Source organism: Cydia splendana, unplaced genomic scaffold, assembly GCF_910591565.1.
Source record: "Cydia splendana unplaced genomic scaffold, ilCydSple1.2 scaffold_47_ctg1, whole genome shotgun sequence".
Classification (NCBI taxonomy): domain Eukaryota; kingdom Metazoa; phylum Arthropoda; class Insecta; order Lepidoptera; family Tortricidae; genus Cydia; species Cydia splendana.
Window position 1 is genome coordinate 492193 of NW_026946890.1, and position 19888 is coordinate 512080.

At 35.4% G+C, this 19888-nt stretch overlaps 1 long non-coding RNA gene across 1 annotated transcript; it reads left to right on the top strand.

The window, feature by feature from the left end:
• The first annotated feature begins 2352 nt into the window (after nt 1-2352).
• On the top strand, nt 2353-3100 carry LOC134805656 (uncharacterized). The gene is made up of 2 exons (XR_010146349.1): nt 2353-2541; nt 2923-3100. It is a non-coding gene; the product is annotated as an uncharacterized LOC134805656 (long non-coding RNA).
• The last annotated feature ends 16788 nt before the right edge of the window (nt 3101-19888 follow it).

Here is a 19888-nt window from a genome sequence, read left to right on the forward strand (position 1 = left end):
ATAAATGTGTACAAAGGCGAACTCATCCCTTTAAAGGATCTCTTCCAGCTGACCGCTAAGCAACTGAGAGAGATACTAGGAATAGTGTAAATATTCCAAGGTTATATTGTTAAAAAATGTTTATTGTTGAACTGTTGAGAAATGAATATATCCACACCTCGCCGAGTTTCTTCCGCCGGTTCTTCTCGGGTCTGAGGTTAACGCTGTTTTCCGAACCGGTGGTAGTATGTCGGAATTAGAATCTAAATTAACCTAGCAGTTATAAGATAAACAGATGTGAGATGACTGAACTATTGTTGCATGGCTAACGCATAAAATAAAATAAATAAATCATTATAAAAAGGAAGAGATGTGACGTTTATACAATAAAAGTGCAATGCGAACTACCGGCAAGTCGACATTCTGTTGTCAACTGTCATGGCGTACAGGCGGGTCGCGGAGCACACCTGACTGACCAACTGAGTTTTATTTATCACCTTGTAATACAACAGAACCTAGACGTCACATGTACGAATCCCCCTCGATGAAACAAACAATGTTTAACGGTTAACTTAACGGCAATGCTTCAGTATTCATTAAGAATAAACTATAATTAAATTAACTATTTTATTCAGTAAAAGTTAACGAATGGTGTCGCTGAATGCTACACTGCTGTTTCTTAAAAGTAACCGAGTGTATGTGGTAATAACGAACTTGGGCTTACATGTTGTAACAACCAATATGACATGGTTGTATTCGTATTTGTTAAGTGTCCTAGGTTTGATGATTACTTGTACGAATCCCCCTCGATAAAACAAACAATGTTTAACGGTTAACTTAACGGCAATGCTTCAGTATTCATTAAGAATAAACTATAATTGAATTAACTATTTTATTCAGTAAAAGTTAACGAATGGTGTCGCTGAATGCTACACTGCTGTTTCTTAAAAGTAACCGAGTGTATGTGGTAATAACGAACTTGGGCTTACATGTTGCAACAACCAATATGACATGGTTGTATTCGTATTTGTTAAGTGTCCTAGGTTTGATGATTAATTATACGAATCTCCCTCGATAAAAGAAACAATGTTTAACGGTTAACTTCACGGCATTGCTTCAGTATTCATTAAGAATAAACTATAATTGAATTACCCCGGGTATGTCCTTAAACTACGCCCAGGACTCGGGTATGTTCTTAAACCACGTCCATAGTCTAATAAAACATGGTCTTCCATTCCCAGAGTGACACGGAGCTACGTCACAACAACATGGCCGCTATATATAGCGCTATCGCATATTATCATATAGCGCTGTCGCATGATGACGTAAGCCCGTGTCAGTTAGGTGACCTAGAAAAGACGGGAATGGAGTACCAGGCGGAGTATATTATTATACCATGACCACGTCCAAGACCACCGATGGACGGGCAGCAGCGTCCCTCAAATTCGGTGTACTCGACTGCGATCGCCAACCCGCCTGCCAAGCGAGGCGATTATGGCATTCACCCCCCAAAAAAGGGGGAGGCCTATGCTTAGCAGTGGACGTCTTATGGCTGAGATGATGATGATGATAATTGAATTAACTATTTTATTCAGTAAAACTTAACGAATGGTGTCGCTGAATGCTACACTGCTGTTTCTTAAAAGTAACCGAGTGTATGTGGTAATAACGAACTTGGGCTTACATGTCGCAACAACCAATATGACATGGTTGTATTCATATTTGTTAAATGTACTAGGTGTGATGATTGACTGTACGAATGCCCTTCGATAAAACGAAACAATTTTATTTTATTAAAGGTTAACTAAACTGTAATGCTTCAGTATTGATTACGAATATTAAATAATTTTGTTCAGTAAAAAATATTATGTTTAATAAAAGTAACCGTGCGTAGGTAGTAAGAAACAACTTGAGAGTACACGTTGTAACAATAAATGACATAGTTGGATTGGTCTTTGTTAGATTAGTACATTTTTTGATAGATTTTTCAAACACCCAACTTACGCACAATCACCTTGTCCCTTTACAAAAACGCCGTGAAATAGCCGATATTACTTATCTAAGTATTACCACGGACTAGTCTACTAGGACGAGCAATCGCCATATTGAGTAGCGTACCCCGGAAGAAAACATTATTTTTGTATTAAACTTAGATGGCGTTTGTCATTCAGCGGGCTGTAGGTTGTGTAGTGTATTCCGCAAGAGGTCGCTGCCACTAGAAGAGTTGTAGACGTTGTAGTTGTTAGGTGTAGTTGGTGTAGTTCTTAGTTTTTCTTATACGAGCGGATAGATGGCGCAATAATTTGTATACTACCGCATCATTTGCGTTTCTATGTGTGAACAGCGCATCTGTACACGTGTCATTGTGTGAGTTAGTTGCTTTGCTTTGCAGTAAACATTCGATGTTTTAGATAAAAATGGTCTTCACTTCACAGCAAGATGTGTTATTGTTAATCGTGTAAACACTAGCAGAAGTAGTGACTGCAAATTTTATAGATTTCCAAAAGTAGTGTGGAAACAAGAACAGCGCAATAAATGGATAATTGCCGTAAGGACAAAAAAGTAAGTCACCTAACCTAACCTCTAAAATCATATTACCTTCCTTAAATACTTTTTGACGACCGGTCTGGCCTAGTGGGTAGTGACCCTGCCTACGAAGCCGATGGTCCCGGGTTCGAATCCCGGTAAGGGCATTTATTTGTATGATGATACAGATATTTGTTCCTGAGTCATGGTTGTTTTCTATGTATTTAAGTATTTATATATTATATATATCGTTGTCTGAGTACCCACAACACAAGCCTTCTTGAGCTTACCGTGGGGCTTAGTCGATTTGTGTAAAAAATGTCCTATAATATTTATTTATCTATAATATTAAATACGCAATCATTTGATTTATGTTATAATCGTATGAAGTTTTAACGGTGAATTATTTTGTTACAGTCCCGATGGATCTCTATGGCACCCAATTTGCAGTGCTCACTTTATCGGTGGTAGAAAGGCTGATGAACAAGTCAGTCCCAGTTATGTTCCAAGGATATTTCCCCCGCAGTAAAAAACAAAACGGATTGACGAAAATGCGGCAATATCGAGGTTTCAACGTTATATGGAACGAAGAAACGCGAAAAAAATAGAAGCAGTTAATGCTATTAATATAACTAATACAAGTGACTTTGAATTGCTGGAAAACAGTGTCAAGAATATTCTGCTCGTATGTTGAAGAAATAGCAGCTGGTACATCAAATTAGGTTTTTTGGCCAGACAAAAATGTTGTGCAGCAGACAATGCCAGAATGCTTCCGTCCGGAGTATAGTAACACTAGTCATTATTGATTGTACAGAGTTTCCTATAGAAGTACCATCAAGTGTTGATAATCGTGTGTATTGCTACTCACTCTATAAAAAGTGCTTATTAGTATTACTCCAAGAGGCTTCATTTCGTTCAAGTCAAAAGTAAGTGGTGAAAGAAAAAGTGTCTCCCAAATAACGGTAGTCAGGATTAGTCGACTACTTAGAAAATGGGGATATTGTATTGGCTGATAAGGGATTTCCGGCAATAAAGAAGGTAATTGATGAAAGTGGAAAAGAAATTGCTATTATTATGCCACATTTTCTCCAGAATAAAGGTGAATTTACAAGGGAAGAGACTGATGCAACTTATAAAATAGCTCGAGTCAGAATTCATGCCGAAAGAATAATGCAGCACTTAAAAATTTATCAGATACTACATAAAATACCTGTAAATTTATTTTATCATATTGATGATATATTACATGTTTGTTGTGTACTGGTAAACCTGCAACCACCTATATTTTCAAACAAATAAAACAACAGTTATTTTTTACAATATTTACATTATTTAAAAAGCTATTAAAACATTTTTAATTTAAATTTGTTTTTATTTCACACAAAACCTGTAAATGTTATGTGACTTTTCATGTCTGAAGGACCCTTATTGCACATGGAGCATAAGGAACCACAGACATTGACCGCCACATATTTATAACATGGGCCCGTGGACCTATGAAAATGTGTCAGTCAGGTTAGGGTTTAATATGACCAAGCACTGGACTGATCAACATTTTCATAAGTCTAATGTACAGTCAAGTTCATAAATGTGTGTACATTTTTTCACCATATTACAATGGATAAAGGTAAAGAAATTTATACATATTTATGAACTCGACTGTACATACCATTTGTCATATATTTCTTTATTTCAGTCACATGCATAAACTTACAGCTAAGGATGCCAAAACGCTTATGCGATAGGGACAATACATACATAAGAATCAAACATAGTCTAAAGATTCAAACATTAAAACAAAACAAAAACAATCAAATAAGGTCAGGTTAATATTTAGGTATGCTAGGATTCTAAGATATTAAAATGTTGAGTTCCTTACTTACAGCTAGGTATGTGTATTGCTAATTTTAACAAAGTGTGATACTGCAATATTCGGCTACTTTACTATACTTACATATAAAAAAAACAGTAATAAACATTTTGAGTTAACAACATTTAAACATATAAATTATTATTTTTAACTAAACTTAATTAATCAGTATGCTTCATGCCTGTATGACAATGATGCTAACTGTACTTATTGAGATCAGTAGTACCTTACCTTTTATTACATATTTTAAAAGTTAATTACCTAACATTGTATTGATTATATTTTTACCTGTAAAACTATGCTTTGGCTGGTTTTTCTCACTCAAAGTTTGGTTTGTTCTTGTAGAATACAAGAGCGGTAGATAATGAGCGAAGTAAAATTCTTCACTTTTTAGAATTGCTGCTTTAATAAAGTCTTCGTCTCTGTCTGCTCTTACTATACAATACAACTACCTTTTGGTGAATATATAAAGAAATCACACATATAATAGTCATACCAGTGTCATACACTTGCACTTGAATTTGGGTATAATATAATATGGTTTGCTTCTTTTTAGTTCTGGTTGATCATTCACAAACTGCAAATATTACACTAATTATATTGTTGTTTATCAAAATCTACAATAGGTTGGTTTTTACAAGATACAGGACTTCTACTAACATTCTGACTAGACATGTGCGCCGCGCCGCCGCGCCGCCGCCGCCGACGATTTTTCCACGCCGCCGCCGCCGATAAATTTGACCGGCGTATAATCGGCGTGGGAAATGTTGATACCTATCGTGTCTTATTCCATGTTGCGTAGTGAATAGATAGTGTCAGAGGTATAATTTAAAGATCCTTATGCTTTTTCGGTTATTATTTGCCGGTTAACCAAATTAGCATCATTTTTGTCGTTGCGGTGTTAGCTGTGATAACGATTTAGTGTTAATTTAAACAAGATCTAGTTTCTGGATCTCAGGTTATTATTTGATATTTCTTATCATGTATGATTTAATCAAACTATAGTTACAATTTATACTATAAAGAACTATAAGTAAAACTAAACCTAAACGAACCTATACTAAGCCTACTAACTACCTACTCGAACAACCCACCCCGCATCGCTCCCGGCGAAAAGGTGCCCATCACGCTAGCCGCGTTTCCGCGTTGAATCGCGATTAGGGCTTGCAAATATTCGAAACTTTCAGGTATTCGAATATTCGACTTTTTCTGACGACATATTCGAATATTCGAATAATTATTCGAATATTATAAAAAATAAGAAAAAGAACGAGAAATCGGTTTATTATCGTTTTATTCAAAAGCTTATTTCACATATTGCTAAAACTAATGATATTTTGCAGAAATCCACTTAATTGACTAGATTTTATCATCCTACTATGAGATGCCCACATTTATAAAAACAAGTAAAACGCCAAAATAAGACGTATTCAATATTTCTAGATAAAACTTTTATTATAAATGCGCCGTTGAGTGAAATAATATAACTTTAATCATCTAAACCAAACCTAGGTATGTAAGATATTTTTTAATACAGTTGCTCACAAAGTGCTACTTTACGTAGCTGTTTAGCGTGCGGAAAGTTGGTTATGTCGAACTAGTGCTTTTTACTTTTCCAATTTTTTAAATTTATACTTGTTCCAATTCACGACTACTTATTGATGAGTGTTAATATTAGTTTCCTTTAAACGTCGTAATCAGCATAAAAACCTACTGTTAATGTAAGAATATGAAAAATATACATATTTCATATTTTAATACTTACCTCTTCATCATTATAACACGTTTATTTTTTAATATTGAATATTGAAAATTCCGTTCTTAATAAGGTGTCTGAATGGAACGGAATAGCTGCCAAACGCCCATAGATATAATATACTTAAAGACGACGTCTAAGCGAGCTGTCACTGTTACCACTTTTGTTTAGTGTACGATTAACAATGTTTTACTTATTTTTTCGCAACTGTATTAAAAAACGTCGTTCGATACACGTGCGGAAATGTCATTCTTCACTCGTCCCGAGTCTTCCCACTCGCCTGCGGCTCGTGGCAAGATATCTCGGTACTCGTGAAGTAATGACATACCTTCCGCACTAGCATCGAAATGTACTATTTTAATACAGTTGCTCACAAAGTGCTACTTTACGTAGCTGTTTAGCGTGCGGAAAGTTGGTTATGTCGAACTAGTGCTTTTTACTTTTCCAATTTTTTTAAATTTATACTTGTTCCAATTCACGACTACTTATTGATGAGTGTTAATATTAGTTTCCTTTAAACGTCGTAATCAGCATAAAAACCTACTGTTAATGTAAGAATATGAAAAATATACATATTTCATATTTTAATACTTACCTCTTCATCATTATAACACGTTTATTTTTTAATATTGAATATTGAAAATTCCGTTCTTAATAAGGTGTCTGAATGGAACGGAATAGCTGCCAAACGCCCATAGATATAATATACTTAAAGACGACGTCTAAGCGAGCTGTCACTGTTACCACTTTTGTTTAGTGTACGATTAACAATGTTTTACTTATTTTTTCGCAACTGTATTAAAAAACGTCGTTCGATACACGTGCGGAAATGTCATTCTTCACTCGTCCCGAGTCTTCCCACTCGCCTGCGGCTCGTGGCAAGATATCTCGGTACTCGTGAAGTAATGACATACCTTCCGCACTAGCATCGAAATGTACTGTTTTAATACAGTTGCTCACAAAGTGCTACTTTACGTAGCTGTTTAGCGTGCGGAAAGTTGGTTATGTCGAACTAGTGCTTTTTACTTTTCCAATTTTTTTAAATTTATACTTGTTCCAATTCACGACTACTTATTGATGAGTGTTAATATTAGTTTCCTTTAAACGTCGTAATCAGCATAAAAACCTACTGTTAATGTAAGAATATGAAAAATATACATATTTCATATTTTAATACTTACCTCTTCATCATTATAACACGTTTATTTTTTAATATTGAATATTGAAAATTCCGTTCTTAATAAGGTGTCTGAATGGAACGGAATAGCTGCCAAACGCCCATAGATATAATATACTTAAAGACGACGTCTAAGCGAGCTGTCACTGTTACCACTTTTGTTTAGTGTACGATTAACAATGTTTTACTTATTTTTTCGCAACTGTATTAAAAAACGTCGTTCGATACACGTGCGGAAATGTCATTCTTCACTCGTCCCGAGTCTTCCCACTCGCCTGCGGCTCGTGGCAAGATATCTCGGTACTCGTGAAGTAATGACATACCTTCCGCACTAGCATCGAAATGTACTATTTTTTAGTAGGTAATTATTTTCTGATTTAAATTAACTTGTAGTCACTCAGAGGCCTTAATTAATGGTCGGCTTAATTATATAATATTGGAATATTTAAGGGAAAAAGTTAGTTGACTACTGGATTATTCGTCAGCTAAAGGTGCATAGTTAGATTACCTAGTTGGGCAGGTTTGGTATGATCAAATTTGAGAATTGCGATAAGTGCGGGCAAGGTTTAGTCTTAATAAACAGAATGACCCTTTAACTTAAAACTTATGCACCGTAAAAATAACATACTTTTTGATTTCGTTTTCTTTCAAATTGAGTTAGGTTTCACTATATTCACGAAGTCTATCGAGAGGAATACAGTAAAAAATATTATTTCCTTCGTATTTGGGTACCTACCCATTACTCATTCACTGTAAATACCCGGAAAACACACAGAAACTGTAAGTACTGTAACTGCAGCGGATTAAATAGATTTTTTATAGTAATAAAAAATATTCGAATATTCGAAACCTGAGCGGCCGAATATTCGAATATCAAAACAGGCCGAATATTCGACAAATTCGAATATTCGAATATTCGAATTGCAAGCCCTAATTACTTCACAGCTAAACCAGTATGCTACCATTGCTACCAGTGCATGAAATAAACATTTGGATTCGTTAACCATACTAGTGCCTACCATATTTTAGTACTAAATTAAAAAAAAAAGAACTAATCGCTATTAGGAGGTTATCTGATTAAAAATTTAAAATAAAAAGAGCACATGAAACCGTTTAAATCTTTATTCAATTCAAACTAGGCCGGCTCCAACCGTACACCTCTGACCTGAGAAGATTTAGCCCTATATGGGACCGGCAACAAACTCAGCGGGACACATTTTTCAAAACAACACATCACACATCCTTTCTTTATTTCACAAAAGTAAGCTTCTAATGAAACATAAGAAATCAAAATAACACTTGAAATAAAACACTTAGCTAAATGATTAAAGAACGCGGGGTTCTATAAGCTATCAGAATAATCCTTCAGGTATAAGCCTTCAGGAACGTGGCGAGTTAGGCACGAGGTTGGCTAACGAGTACGTCCGATCTCTAGCGCGGTCCGATCAAGAAGAACTACCAGCGGCGGAGCCTCTCCGCTCCCGCCTCAGTCAAGTTGGCAAACCTGCTCGACCAGTCTACCAACATACCGACAAAAATGCCAACTCGTGCCTACGCTCACTCGAGAGAAACCTCTCGACGTTCCAAAGCCTTCTACATGTCATCTCAGTTCAACAACACGCCAATAGATGGCGTTACTCTCTACGCAACTTTATTTCAACAATGCGCCAATAGACGGAGTTACTCTCTACACAACTTTATTTATTTTGTTACAACCAAATAATACGTAGCTCAACATTGCTAATCGATTTTATACAGGCGTCTAAAATAATGAACTATAACGCTGCAATACGTCTTTCTGGTGTCAGGGTCCGACATATATATCAATTATAAAAAACCGGGCAAGTGCGAGTCGGACTCGCGCACGAAGGGTTCCGTACCATAATGCAAAAAACTGCAAAAAAAAACGGTCACCCATCCAAGTACTGACCCCGCCCGACGTTGCTTAACTTCGGTCAACAATCACGTTGTATGGGAGCCCCACTTAAATCTTTATTTTATTCTGTTTTTAGTATTTCATTTCATTTCATTTCATTTATTTATTGCATTCCATGGTATTTACAGATGGTATTTTAAATTTAATTGAACAGCATGGACCCTGAATAGGGTATGGCAAGTTAACCTTAATAGCTAAATACATACTTAAAGTTACCTTATAAAACATATTATGTATTGCTTAATATCTAGTTAGTTTCATCACAGTAAATAATAATTAACGAATCTAATTAACACTAATAATAATCAATACGAATTTAAATGCTATACTTGTTTATATAATGCAATGATGTCAAATATTAATAATCGAATTTAAGCTGTCGTGAGTCATACTAACACTAAGCGATACAATACCACTAATAATGTAAATTCTTATATAATAATAATAATGTCAATTTATTTATAATAATAATTATGTCAATTCATTTATAATAATACTTCATTTAATCATTCCATTACATTGAGACAAAGTTATTGGTGAGACAAAGGTATTTGTTGTTATAGCGGCAAGAGAAATACATCATCTGTGAAAATTTCAACTGTCTAGCTATCACGGTTCGTGAGATACAGCCTGGTGACAGACGGACGGACGGACGGACGGACGGACAACGGAGTCTTAGTAAGTCAGACGACGCAACGGAGCCACGCTGTTACATCGTCGCCCAAATTTAATGTTTAATTTGTGTTTGGTTTTTATTTGTAGTTTTGTTGTTGTTTTCTTGTATTCTTATTTTGTAGTTTCACAGTGCCTTAGTTTTTACTGTAATGCTGTGTCACTTATTTGAGTAATAAATATTTGAGTAATAGGGTCCCGTTTTACCCTTTGGGTACGAAACCCTAAAAAGTAACTCAATGCACATAAAGTGTGGGATATCGGCATTAATTTATTACCTACTTAATTTACAAATGTTGTTGCAAACGCAATAATGTTGCTTTGATGTACTCCTTTTTTGTAGACGTAGATGTAGACCATTTACGTATATCTCAGGACTGGCCTTACGGGCAATAAGAATGGAACCAGTATAGCGGTGTGACACCGCTACAACGCGATTGGTTGGTCAGTTCGCATTACGCGCGCGATTGGTCGCAATTATCTAGTTGCGTTGCACGATTGGCTCGAATTCGTGATTGACACCGCTGAACTAGCACCATTCTTAGTGCCCGTAAGGCCCGGCCTGAGATATGTCAATGTAATAGATAGACTAATGCCCGCATTTGGTTGTAATATCGGTCCACAAGTTTTCCCTTAGCGGGCATGGTATTTTTGTTTTTGTGACCGACTGTTCTACTTGGAACATAATATGTTTAATAAACAGAATTCATTGTTCATTTAATTGTTTTGCTTTCAACTTTATTACTAAAATAAAATAAAAATATGTTTACAAACCTTATAATTTATTTTCTTTATTATTTCAATATCTCTGACTCTCTGACTATCCATTAATATTTTATCTTTAATAATATTTATAGTTTCTACATAATTCCATTTCCTGTTATTAAGTATAGTGGTGATTCTTAGTCCAATCAATTATTACTGGGCAGTCATAGGTCAAAAAGAACATTTGTTGGATTGTTACGAATAATGTTACAGATATACGGAACGGACGCGTGAGAGATTACTCCGCTGTGTTTATTCGTAAATAATAGAAAATGTCTTTAAATAGCATTGAAAGTAATGTGCAAAAAGTGCTTCAAACCGTGTCTCAACTGGTGGATAGAGTAAATCGTTTGGAAAATGTAATTAGTGAGCAAAATTCGCAATTATCAAATCAGTCTCAACTAATACGTGACCTAACGAGCAAGATGGACGAAAATCAATCTACCACGAAGCTACAGCTAAAAAAACCAACGGTTACAACAACACAAGCACAGCCGCATCCGCCGCGCCAAGCAAGACTCATCGCATCTGCGGCTATTAGCCGTGTGACACAAAGGCGAAAATCGAACGCTTCCGCGGCGTCCCCGACAAAGGTTGCAGATGCAACCGACGCAAACACAACCGCAAATAAGAAACACGAGTCACCGACAGTTTCTAAAGAACATGATGTTATTTCTCAGACTTCGAACTCGGGCTTAATCAACCCTGAGTCAACGCCAGAATCCTTATCTACAAATAGCTTGGATGTCACTGAAAAAGAAGACGATGACCAGTTATGGGAGGAACAACGGTCTCGAAAGAAGACGCGAAAATTAATCCGAAGATCCGCAATTAAGGGCAATGGTTCGGCCGATCCTGAATTACAGACTATGGATCGAGTGAGGCGCATTCACGCGTGCTTTTTTAAAACCGGCACAACAGCTGATAGCCTAGAACGATACATGAAAAAGAAAAATGATTGCGAGGGATACAAAGTTGAGGAATTAAAACTGAAACACAAGTACTACGCTTCCTTCTCAATCATATTACCTAGTGACAAGTATGATTATTTCATGAATCCGAGTAGCTGGCCGCCAGGAATTGAAGTCAGCGAGTGGTTTCGTCGCAGCTCCCGGCGCGCGAGAGGCCCGCCCGAAAGTCCTGCAACAGTCTACAAATGAACTCACCGGCATCAAAACAACAAAACAAACATTTGAATCAAAACAAATAACCGTTATTCACCAAAATATCAATCGATTGAAAAACAAGACATATAAATTAGAGTGCGAACTCGAACTTTTAAAAGAAAAAGATGTGTTATGTTTATCGGAACACTGGTTATCATCCGCCGAGATAGTGTCAGTTCATATTATGAACTTTAAACTTAGTGCTAAATTTTGTAGATCAAAACATCAAGGCGGAGGCGTCTGCATTTTCACCAGGTCGTCTCTTCTAGCCATAGAACGATACGAAGTCTCTGAACTCTGCCAAGAAATGAACTTTGAGGCCTGCGCAACCGAGCTCGTCGGGCTAAATGTAATAGTGGTATGTGTCTATAAACCACCCCCACAACCAGGTGAGAAAAATAATTACACAACATTCCTCAATTTATTGAACCAGTTAATTGAGCTCCCGTCATTGAAACAATACAAAGTGCTCATTGTGGGTGACTTTAATATAGACTTAATAACCAACACAACTGAAAAAAAACTGCTGATCGATTCTGTGTCGTCCGCTGGACTCAGGTCACTTGTGTCTGTTCCTACAAGAATCTGTAAAACAAAAGCATCATGTATAGATCATGCTTATACCTACCAGTATGTCAAAACACGAAATATTAAGCACAGAATGTTTTGAAATGCATGTATCCGACCATAAATGCACCATTATAACTTTTAAAATTGACATTACTCAACAATGTAATAAGACCATATGTAAACGACTTGTGAGGTAGGACGTAAAGGAGAACTCGTTCGTACTGAATATAGGTTTATTCTGTCTTAAATAACAAGTACAAGCCTTTATATACTAAGCTATGCAAGTGTGTGGGTAAGGCGTAGTACACACACTACACCTTCCCCCTTAAAAAGAAAAAAAAAATATTATTCTTGAATACAAACATAATGATCTATTTTTTTTTTTATATAAATGAAGAGTAAATAGTATACAATTAAGAATAGAAATAGAAAACACAGGAAATAAAACAATAAAAAATAATTAAATTGATAAAGAAACTAAATTACATGCAGTAACTTTTACAAAAACAAGTGTGTGTAGATTAAAAGAACAAACTTTTAAAATCGAAAAAAGAATATCTGGCAAGCGGATAATTTCAATTCGTTAAGATACTTATATAAAAATTCAATGAAAGATTACAAATTTTAATAACAAAGGTCTTTAAAAAACAAAAAAGGTATTTCGCTTTTAATATTCCATCTACATGTTCAGGATACAACACAATAATACAAGTACAATATTCTTATTAAAAACTAAACGATAAGATTCAGAATTAAACACAATTGATTGAATACAAGAACTTAAAACTACAGTAGGTATTCTTTTTATAATTTTTCTCATCCAAAAGTATTCGTCAATACATTTCATAGTCCAAATGTTACGTACGCGTACATGTGTGTTAGTTCCTAGGTACCTTGAGATAACTCACATAATCATAATTATTTCAGTAAGTATATTAATTAATTCACTTGCAAGTCTTATTTTTAAGTAATAGACGTCTTTATTTCATTTATTACTTATATAATAACATTCATTTAATCGTGCATCTAAAGCGTGCCTCTCTTTTTTTTTTGGCAAGGGTACACAACGCATTTATTTCCACGGTCGGCCGACCTATATTTATTAGCTCAGGATACAAGGAAATTTAACTTAAAGCGCGCACACATACTATTTTTATACTCATACAGGCAGTTCTTTTAACACATCCTTACATCATAACCTTCCATGTGTCCAAGGAGTCTCCACAATTGATACTCGACCGAATCATGGTCAGACATCCAAGGATTCCGTGCCTGCCTTGTATCCTGGTGTACCCTTGTTTCCCTAATCGCTCAAGGCCGCCTCTCGGGCCACCGAAGATGCGATAGGCATATTTAATTAATTATCTTTCATATTACCCTCTGTCAAAAAAAAAAAAAACATTCATAAACCAAGTACATAAACACAATACCATAAAACTTCAACAAATAAGAATTTCAACAACTCTTAGTTGATCAGGCTAATCGTTCTTCGAAATACTTATCTGCTTCAGTTTACCCGAACTTCACTAACGCGCCATTTAATATCAATCAAATACCATCTCCATTATTCCAACCAAAATCCAGTTATACTTAGAAAACCTACCTCAGACCTATTCCTTTCTATCTCACCTCATATACTTACATACAATTACAAACTGTAATAAAACCTCTAGCCATAAAATCCAACGTCAAAACAAATCAAAACATTCCTATGCCTTATTAATATAAACTTTTTGTATCCATTTCCATTCCTATACTTATCAATGATTTTATCTTTTCGTAAATATCTCCTGTGACTCGATCTCCTATATTTTTTTTACTTTAAAATTATTTTTACAATGTCATTTACCGTGCTTATTATTGTTCCATCCGTGTAAAAATATTATCGTCAAGTCCAAACAAAAAAAATCTTGACTAAAATCTTAAATTTAAACACATAAATAATATCCATTTAAGTACTAGTTAACATTTTAACTTAACATGGTTAAAAGTCGGCATGTCTCTATATGTAATCATTAAGTTTAAATACGACAAAATTGAAATAATCTAAATTGTTGCACAATACATTCATAAGACATTATGTTGAAACTGAAATTCGAGATGTAATAACAGAAGCTACATTCCAATCCCTTTTATGTGAACTCGCGCCGCGGATGGCACGCCTTACTTGTACAGTTGTACACTATGACGAATTTTGTATCTAAGTGCAGAAATAATCTATTGTTACGTGTACCAAATAAAATAAAATTACGAAATGCTAAAATATGATTAAATAATACTTTTAATTTACATGGAGCTAGGAAATGAAATGAATCCTTTCTTTTAACTATACTATTATTTCGTTATTAAGCAGCATACTTATTTAAAATATGAGAAAAAAAAAAGAAATATTAAGCCACATCTTTAAATTATACGTTAGCACCAAATTAGGAAAAAAAAAAAAGTAAACTTCATTTCCATGAAAGCAATAGCTAATATTACATAATGTCACTTATTTTAATTATTTAATAAAAGAAGAGAAATGTAAAATAAGAAATGACAACGAAAATAACACTATACTTATTTAACACGAGAAAAAAATGGACAATCAACTGTATATAACGTAACACCACACTGTGTACCGCACCTGCCTTTGAATATCTCACGATTACATTTCCACCTTGTTCTCGACTCCAACTCCGGCAAGGTCAAGTCTGGGGTCCGGGACGCGAACAAGCTCCCGGCTGCAACTTCCAAGTTTATCAGCGGCTTTTTTTTATTTTATTATAATTTTTATTTTATTTAAGTCCATTTTCACATTTGTCTTTTTGCCACGTCTAATTTTAAAATACTTTTTAGGTATTTTTTTGCATTTGCACTAGGTACTTGTCCACGTTGCACACAATTTAATTGTTATAATTAGTCTAAACTTTTCACATTCACTTTTTGTATTACGAGTATTAGTCTTTTTATTACACTGAATGTTCCAATATTTTCACCAAGGCCAGTACTTCTGGCTGGCGCAGCGCGCCGCCAGTGCAGCGCAAGGCCGCACTGGCAGGATCGCCATGTGAGGTAGGACGTAAAGGAGAACTCGTTCGTACTGAATATAGGTTTATTCTGTCTTAAATAACAAGTACAAGCCTTTATATACTAAGCTATGCAAGTGTGTGGGTAAGGCGTAGTACACACACTACAGACTGTTCTCTAAATTAAATGTAGACCAATTTATATTAAGTTTAAATAACTATGACTGGACATCTCTTTTGAATAAACCTGTTAGTGTAAACCTTATCGTCAGTTCAATTCTAGACATAATTACCTATTATTATAACTTACATTTTCCTTTAAGGAGATATCCTCATAAAAGTGTAACCAGGTCTTGGGTCAATGAATCAGTAAGGGAGTTACGCTCACGTTTACGAAGTACCAAAAAACAAATGTGTAGTAACCCTGACAATTGTCATTTACCCAAAGACTTGACAGTACTCGAAACCGCTTACTTTAAAGAGTTATGTACAAGTCGGAGGGATTTTATCAATAAATCAATAGCCAACAGTGACAACATTAGCCGTACGTCGTGGCGTGTAATTGCCGCCGAAACAGGTAAACAAGTAAACAAAGGTGACGCAATCGATATACTGATAAGCAGATCAACAGCTGAGAGCAATGCGCAACGATGCGCCGCCGTCGCTGCAGATCTGAACCGGTTTTACGTTAGCGCAAATATTAATTTACGAGCACACACTGACATTCCATTAGCACTCCAGTATCTGAGTCAGCATATCGAGCGACATCGATGCGTATTTCACTTCAATGGGTTTTCTTATCAACAAGTGACCAAAGTTGTGCATAAAATAAAACGTAAGAGCTCAACTGATATTAATGACATGTCGACACGTTTGTTTGACCTACTTCCGCCATACATTATAGATATTTTTACTAGATTATTTAATGACTGCGTAACAAACGGAGTTTATCCCACTAACTTAAAAAAGGTTAAGGTTCAGCCTGTGTACAAAGGAAAGGGCGAGAAACACGCGTTAAAGAATTATAGACCTATTTCGTTAATCCCGATATTCTCAAAAGTCTTTGAGAGATTATTAAGTGACGAACTAATGTCTTTTTTCTATAGAAATGAAATATTGAATAAACAGCAGTATGCGTATCAGCCGGGCCGATCAACAATTGACGCGGCGCGTGACGTAATAGGCAGAGTAATGGGTCACTTGGACGGGCGGAGGCAGGTCGCTGCGATCTTCTGCGATCTGTCGCGCGCTTTCGAACTGGTGAGTCATCCACTTCTCTTAGCCAAGCTCGACCACTACGGTATAACGGGTAACTATTACCGAGTAATTAAATCATTTCTCAATGAACGCAAACAGCTAACGTCTGTAAATGGTGCAAAATCTGACATCCTGGAACTCGGTCCCTGCGCAGTCCCCCAGGGCTCGTGTATGGGGAACAATCTTTTTATTTTGCTAATGAACGACTTCACCTCTGCAACCGACCAGGCCGAATTTGTCCTATTTGCTGACGATGGATGTGTCATTGTTGCGGCTGAGACTTACTTCCTACTAAAAATAAAACTGCAAATGGTTATGGACCAAATATCGTCTTGGTTTTCAGCTAATGGCATGGTGCTAAATGTTGAAAAAACCAACATTATACACTTTAATCTACGGTGCCTAAGTGATCAATCACTTAACAAATTAAACATCACATGCAATGGCCAACCTGTACCTCAAGTCGACCAGGTTAAATATTTGGGACTAACCATCGATGCCGGCTTAAAATGGGCCCCTCATATAGACGCGCTGTGTCTACGGTTGTCTTCGGCTTGCTTCGCCCTTAGCAGACTGAGCCCATGTATGGACTTGACTAACGTTAAAAAAGCCTATTACGGCTACTTTAACTCCATACTAACTTACGGGATTGACCTGTGGGGCTGGGCTGCGGAACGTGAACGAGTTTTTAAACTCCAAAAAAAAGCAGTGCGCATCATCGCTGGTGTAAGTTGGGACCATCCTGCAAAGGAGTTGTTCCAAGAATACAATATATTAACTGTACCCAGTCTTTACATATTGGAACTGGCTAAGTATGTTAGGTGTCACAATAACCACTTCCATACCAACGCTGATGCGCACGGCTCCATCACGCGACGGCGGCATGACCTGAGCTTGCCACACACACGATTGGCTAAAACTAAAAAATGCCTTACCTCCATTGGTCCGAAGGTTTATAATAAGATCCCTCCGGCAATTAAGCAGGCCCCGAGTTACGCTTCATTTGTTCGACAAATGAAAACAAAACTAATTAAAGACGCTTTGTACTCCATTGACGAATTTTTTTTGTAATAAGTAATAAGTATTTAAAATGTTAAAAAATGTTATGTGGTAAATACAAAAAATTGTAAATGTATAAATATATACTGCCAATAATAATTAAAAATGATACATAAATTACAAATGTAAATAAGCCCATGTGCAGGGCCGGATTGGACGCCCCAGTTGCGGCAAAATTATTAAATTATTTTAAGTACCTATATATGTTAACTATCTGTAATTATTTAATGACGTATAAAATGTAAATTTTATGAATAAATAATTGAAATTGAAATTGAAATATTTATAGCTAGAATAAATAACGGGGTAAATTTAGCATTACCGATATTGTTAACTTAGGGACTTTACTAAAAGTTCAAAAAAATATTTGTTGTATATAATTGTCTGTCTAAGTATGATGAGTTGTTAGTAGTGTATACTAAACAATTTGATGATTGTAATCATCAATAATGCCTGTTGAAGTAATACATATTAGCTGTTGGTAAGGTATAAGGTAAAAGTACTAGTGCTCGACGCTGCACTAGTTTTCGACATGGGCACTTTATGTCAAAGTGACAAGGATTAAATTTGAATACAGAAAAATCTTCGCCGTTCAAATTTAACCTATATTACTTTGACATAAAGTGCCCATGTCGAATACTAGTGCAACGTCGAGCACTAGTACTTCTACCTTACTGAAGTATTTGTTGAATTAGATAGTTCCAACAAATGTTTTAGTATATCCTATCAACAGCTAATATTACTTCAACAGATATTATTGGTGATTACAATCATCAATACTAGTAATTTCCAAGTATAATCAACAGCTAAATTTGATTGCTTCTACTGAAGCACCTTGATAAATCCAACAAATGTTTTAGTATACCCTACCAATAGCTCATATTACTTCAACAGATATTATTGGTGATTACAATCATCAATACTAGTAATTTCCAAGTATATTCAACAGCTAAATTTGATTGCTTCTACTGAAGCACCTTGATAAATCCAACAAATGTTTCAGTATACCCTACCAACAGCTAATATTACTTCAACAGATATTATTGGTGATTACAATCACCAATACTAGTAATCTCCAAGTATAATTAACAGCTAAATTTGATTGCTTTTACTGAAGCACCTTGATAAATCCAACAAATGTTTTAGTATACCCTACCAATAGCTCATATTACTTCAACAGATATTATTGGTGATTACAATCATCAATACTAGTAATTTCCAAGTATATTCAACAGCTAAATTTGATTGCTTCTACTGAAGCACCTTGATAAATCCAACAAATGTTTTAGTATACCCTACCAATAGCTCATATTACTTCAACAGATATTATTGGTGATTACAATCATCAATACTAGTAATTTCCAAGTATATTCAACAGCTAAATTTGATTGCTTCTACTGAAACACCTTGATAAATCCAACAAATGTTTTAGTATACCCTACCAATAGCTCATATTACTTCAACAGATATTATTGGTGATTACAATCATCAATACTAGTAATTTCCAAGTATATTCAACAGCTAAATTTGATTGCTTCTACTGAAGCACCTTGATAAATCCAACAAATGTTTTAGTATACCCTACCAACAGCTAATATTACTTCAACAGATATTATTAGTGATTACAATCACCAATACTAGTAATTTCCAAGTATAATTAACAGCTAAATTTGATTGCTTTTACTGAAGCACCTTGATAAATCCAACAAATGATTTAGTATACCCTACCAACAGCTAATATTACTTCAACAGATATTATTGGTGATTACAATCATCAATACTAGTAATTTCCAAGTATAACCAACAGCTACATTTGATTGCTTCTACTGAAGCACCTTGATAGATCCAACAAATGCTTCAGTATACCCTACCAATAGCTAATACTAATTCAACAGATATTATTGCTGATGGATACTAAAACATTAGTTGGATCTATCAACGTACGTCAGTAGAAGCAATCAAATGTAGCTGTTGGTTATACTTGGAAATCACTAGTGTTGATGATTGTAATCACCAATAATGTCTGTTGAATTAATATGAGCTGTTGGTAGGGTATACTAAATGCTTCAGTATACCCTACCAATAGCTGTGGGTAATAGATACCAAATAGTTACCAAAATAGTTACCAAAAAGTTACCAAAGTTCTA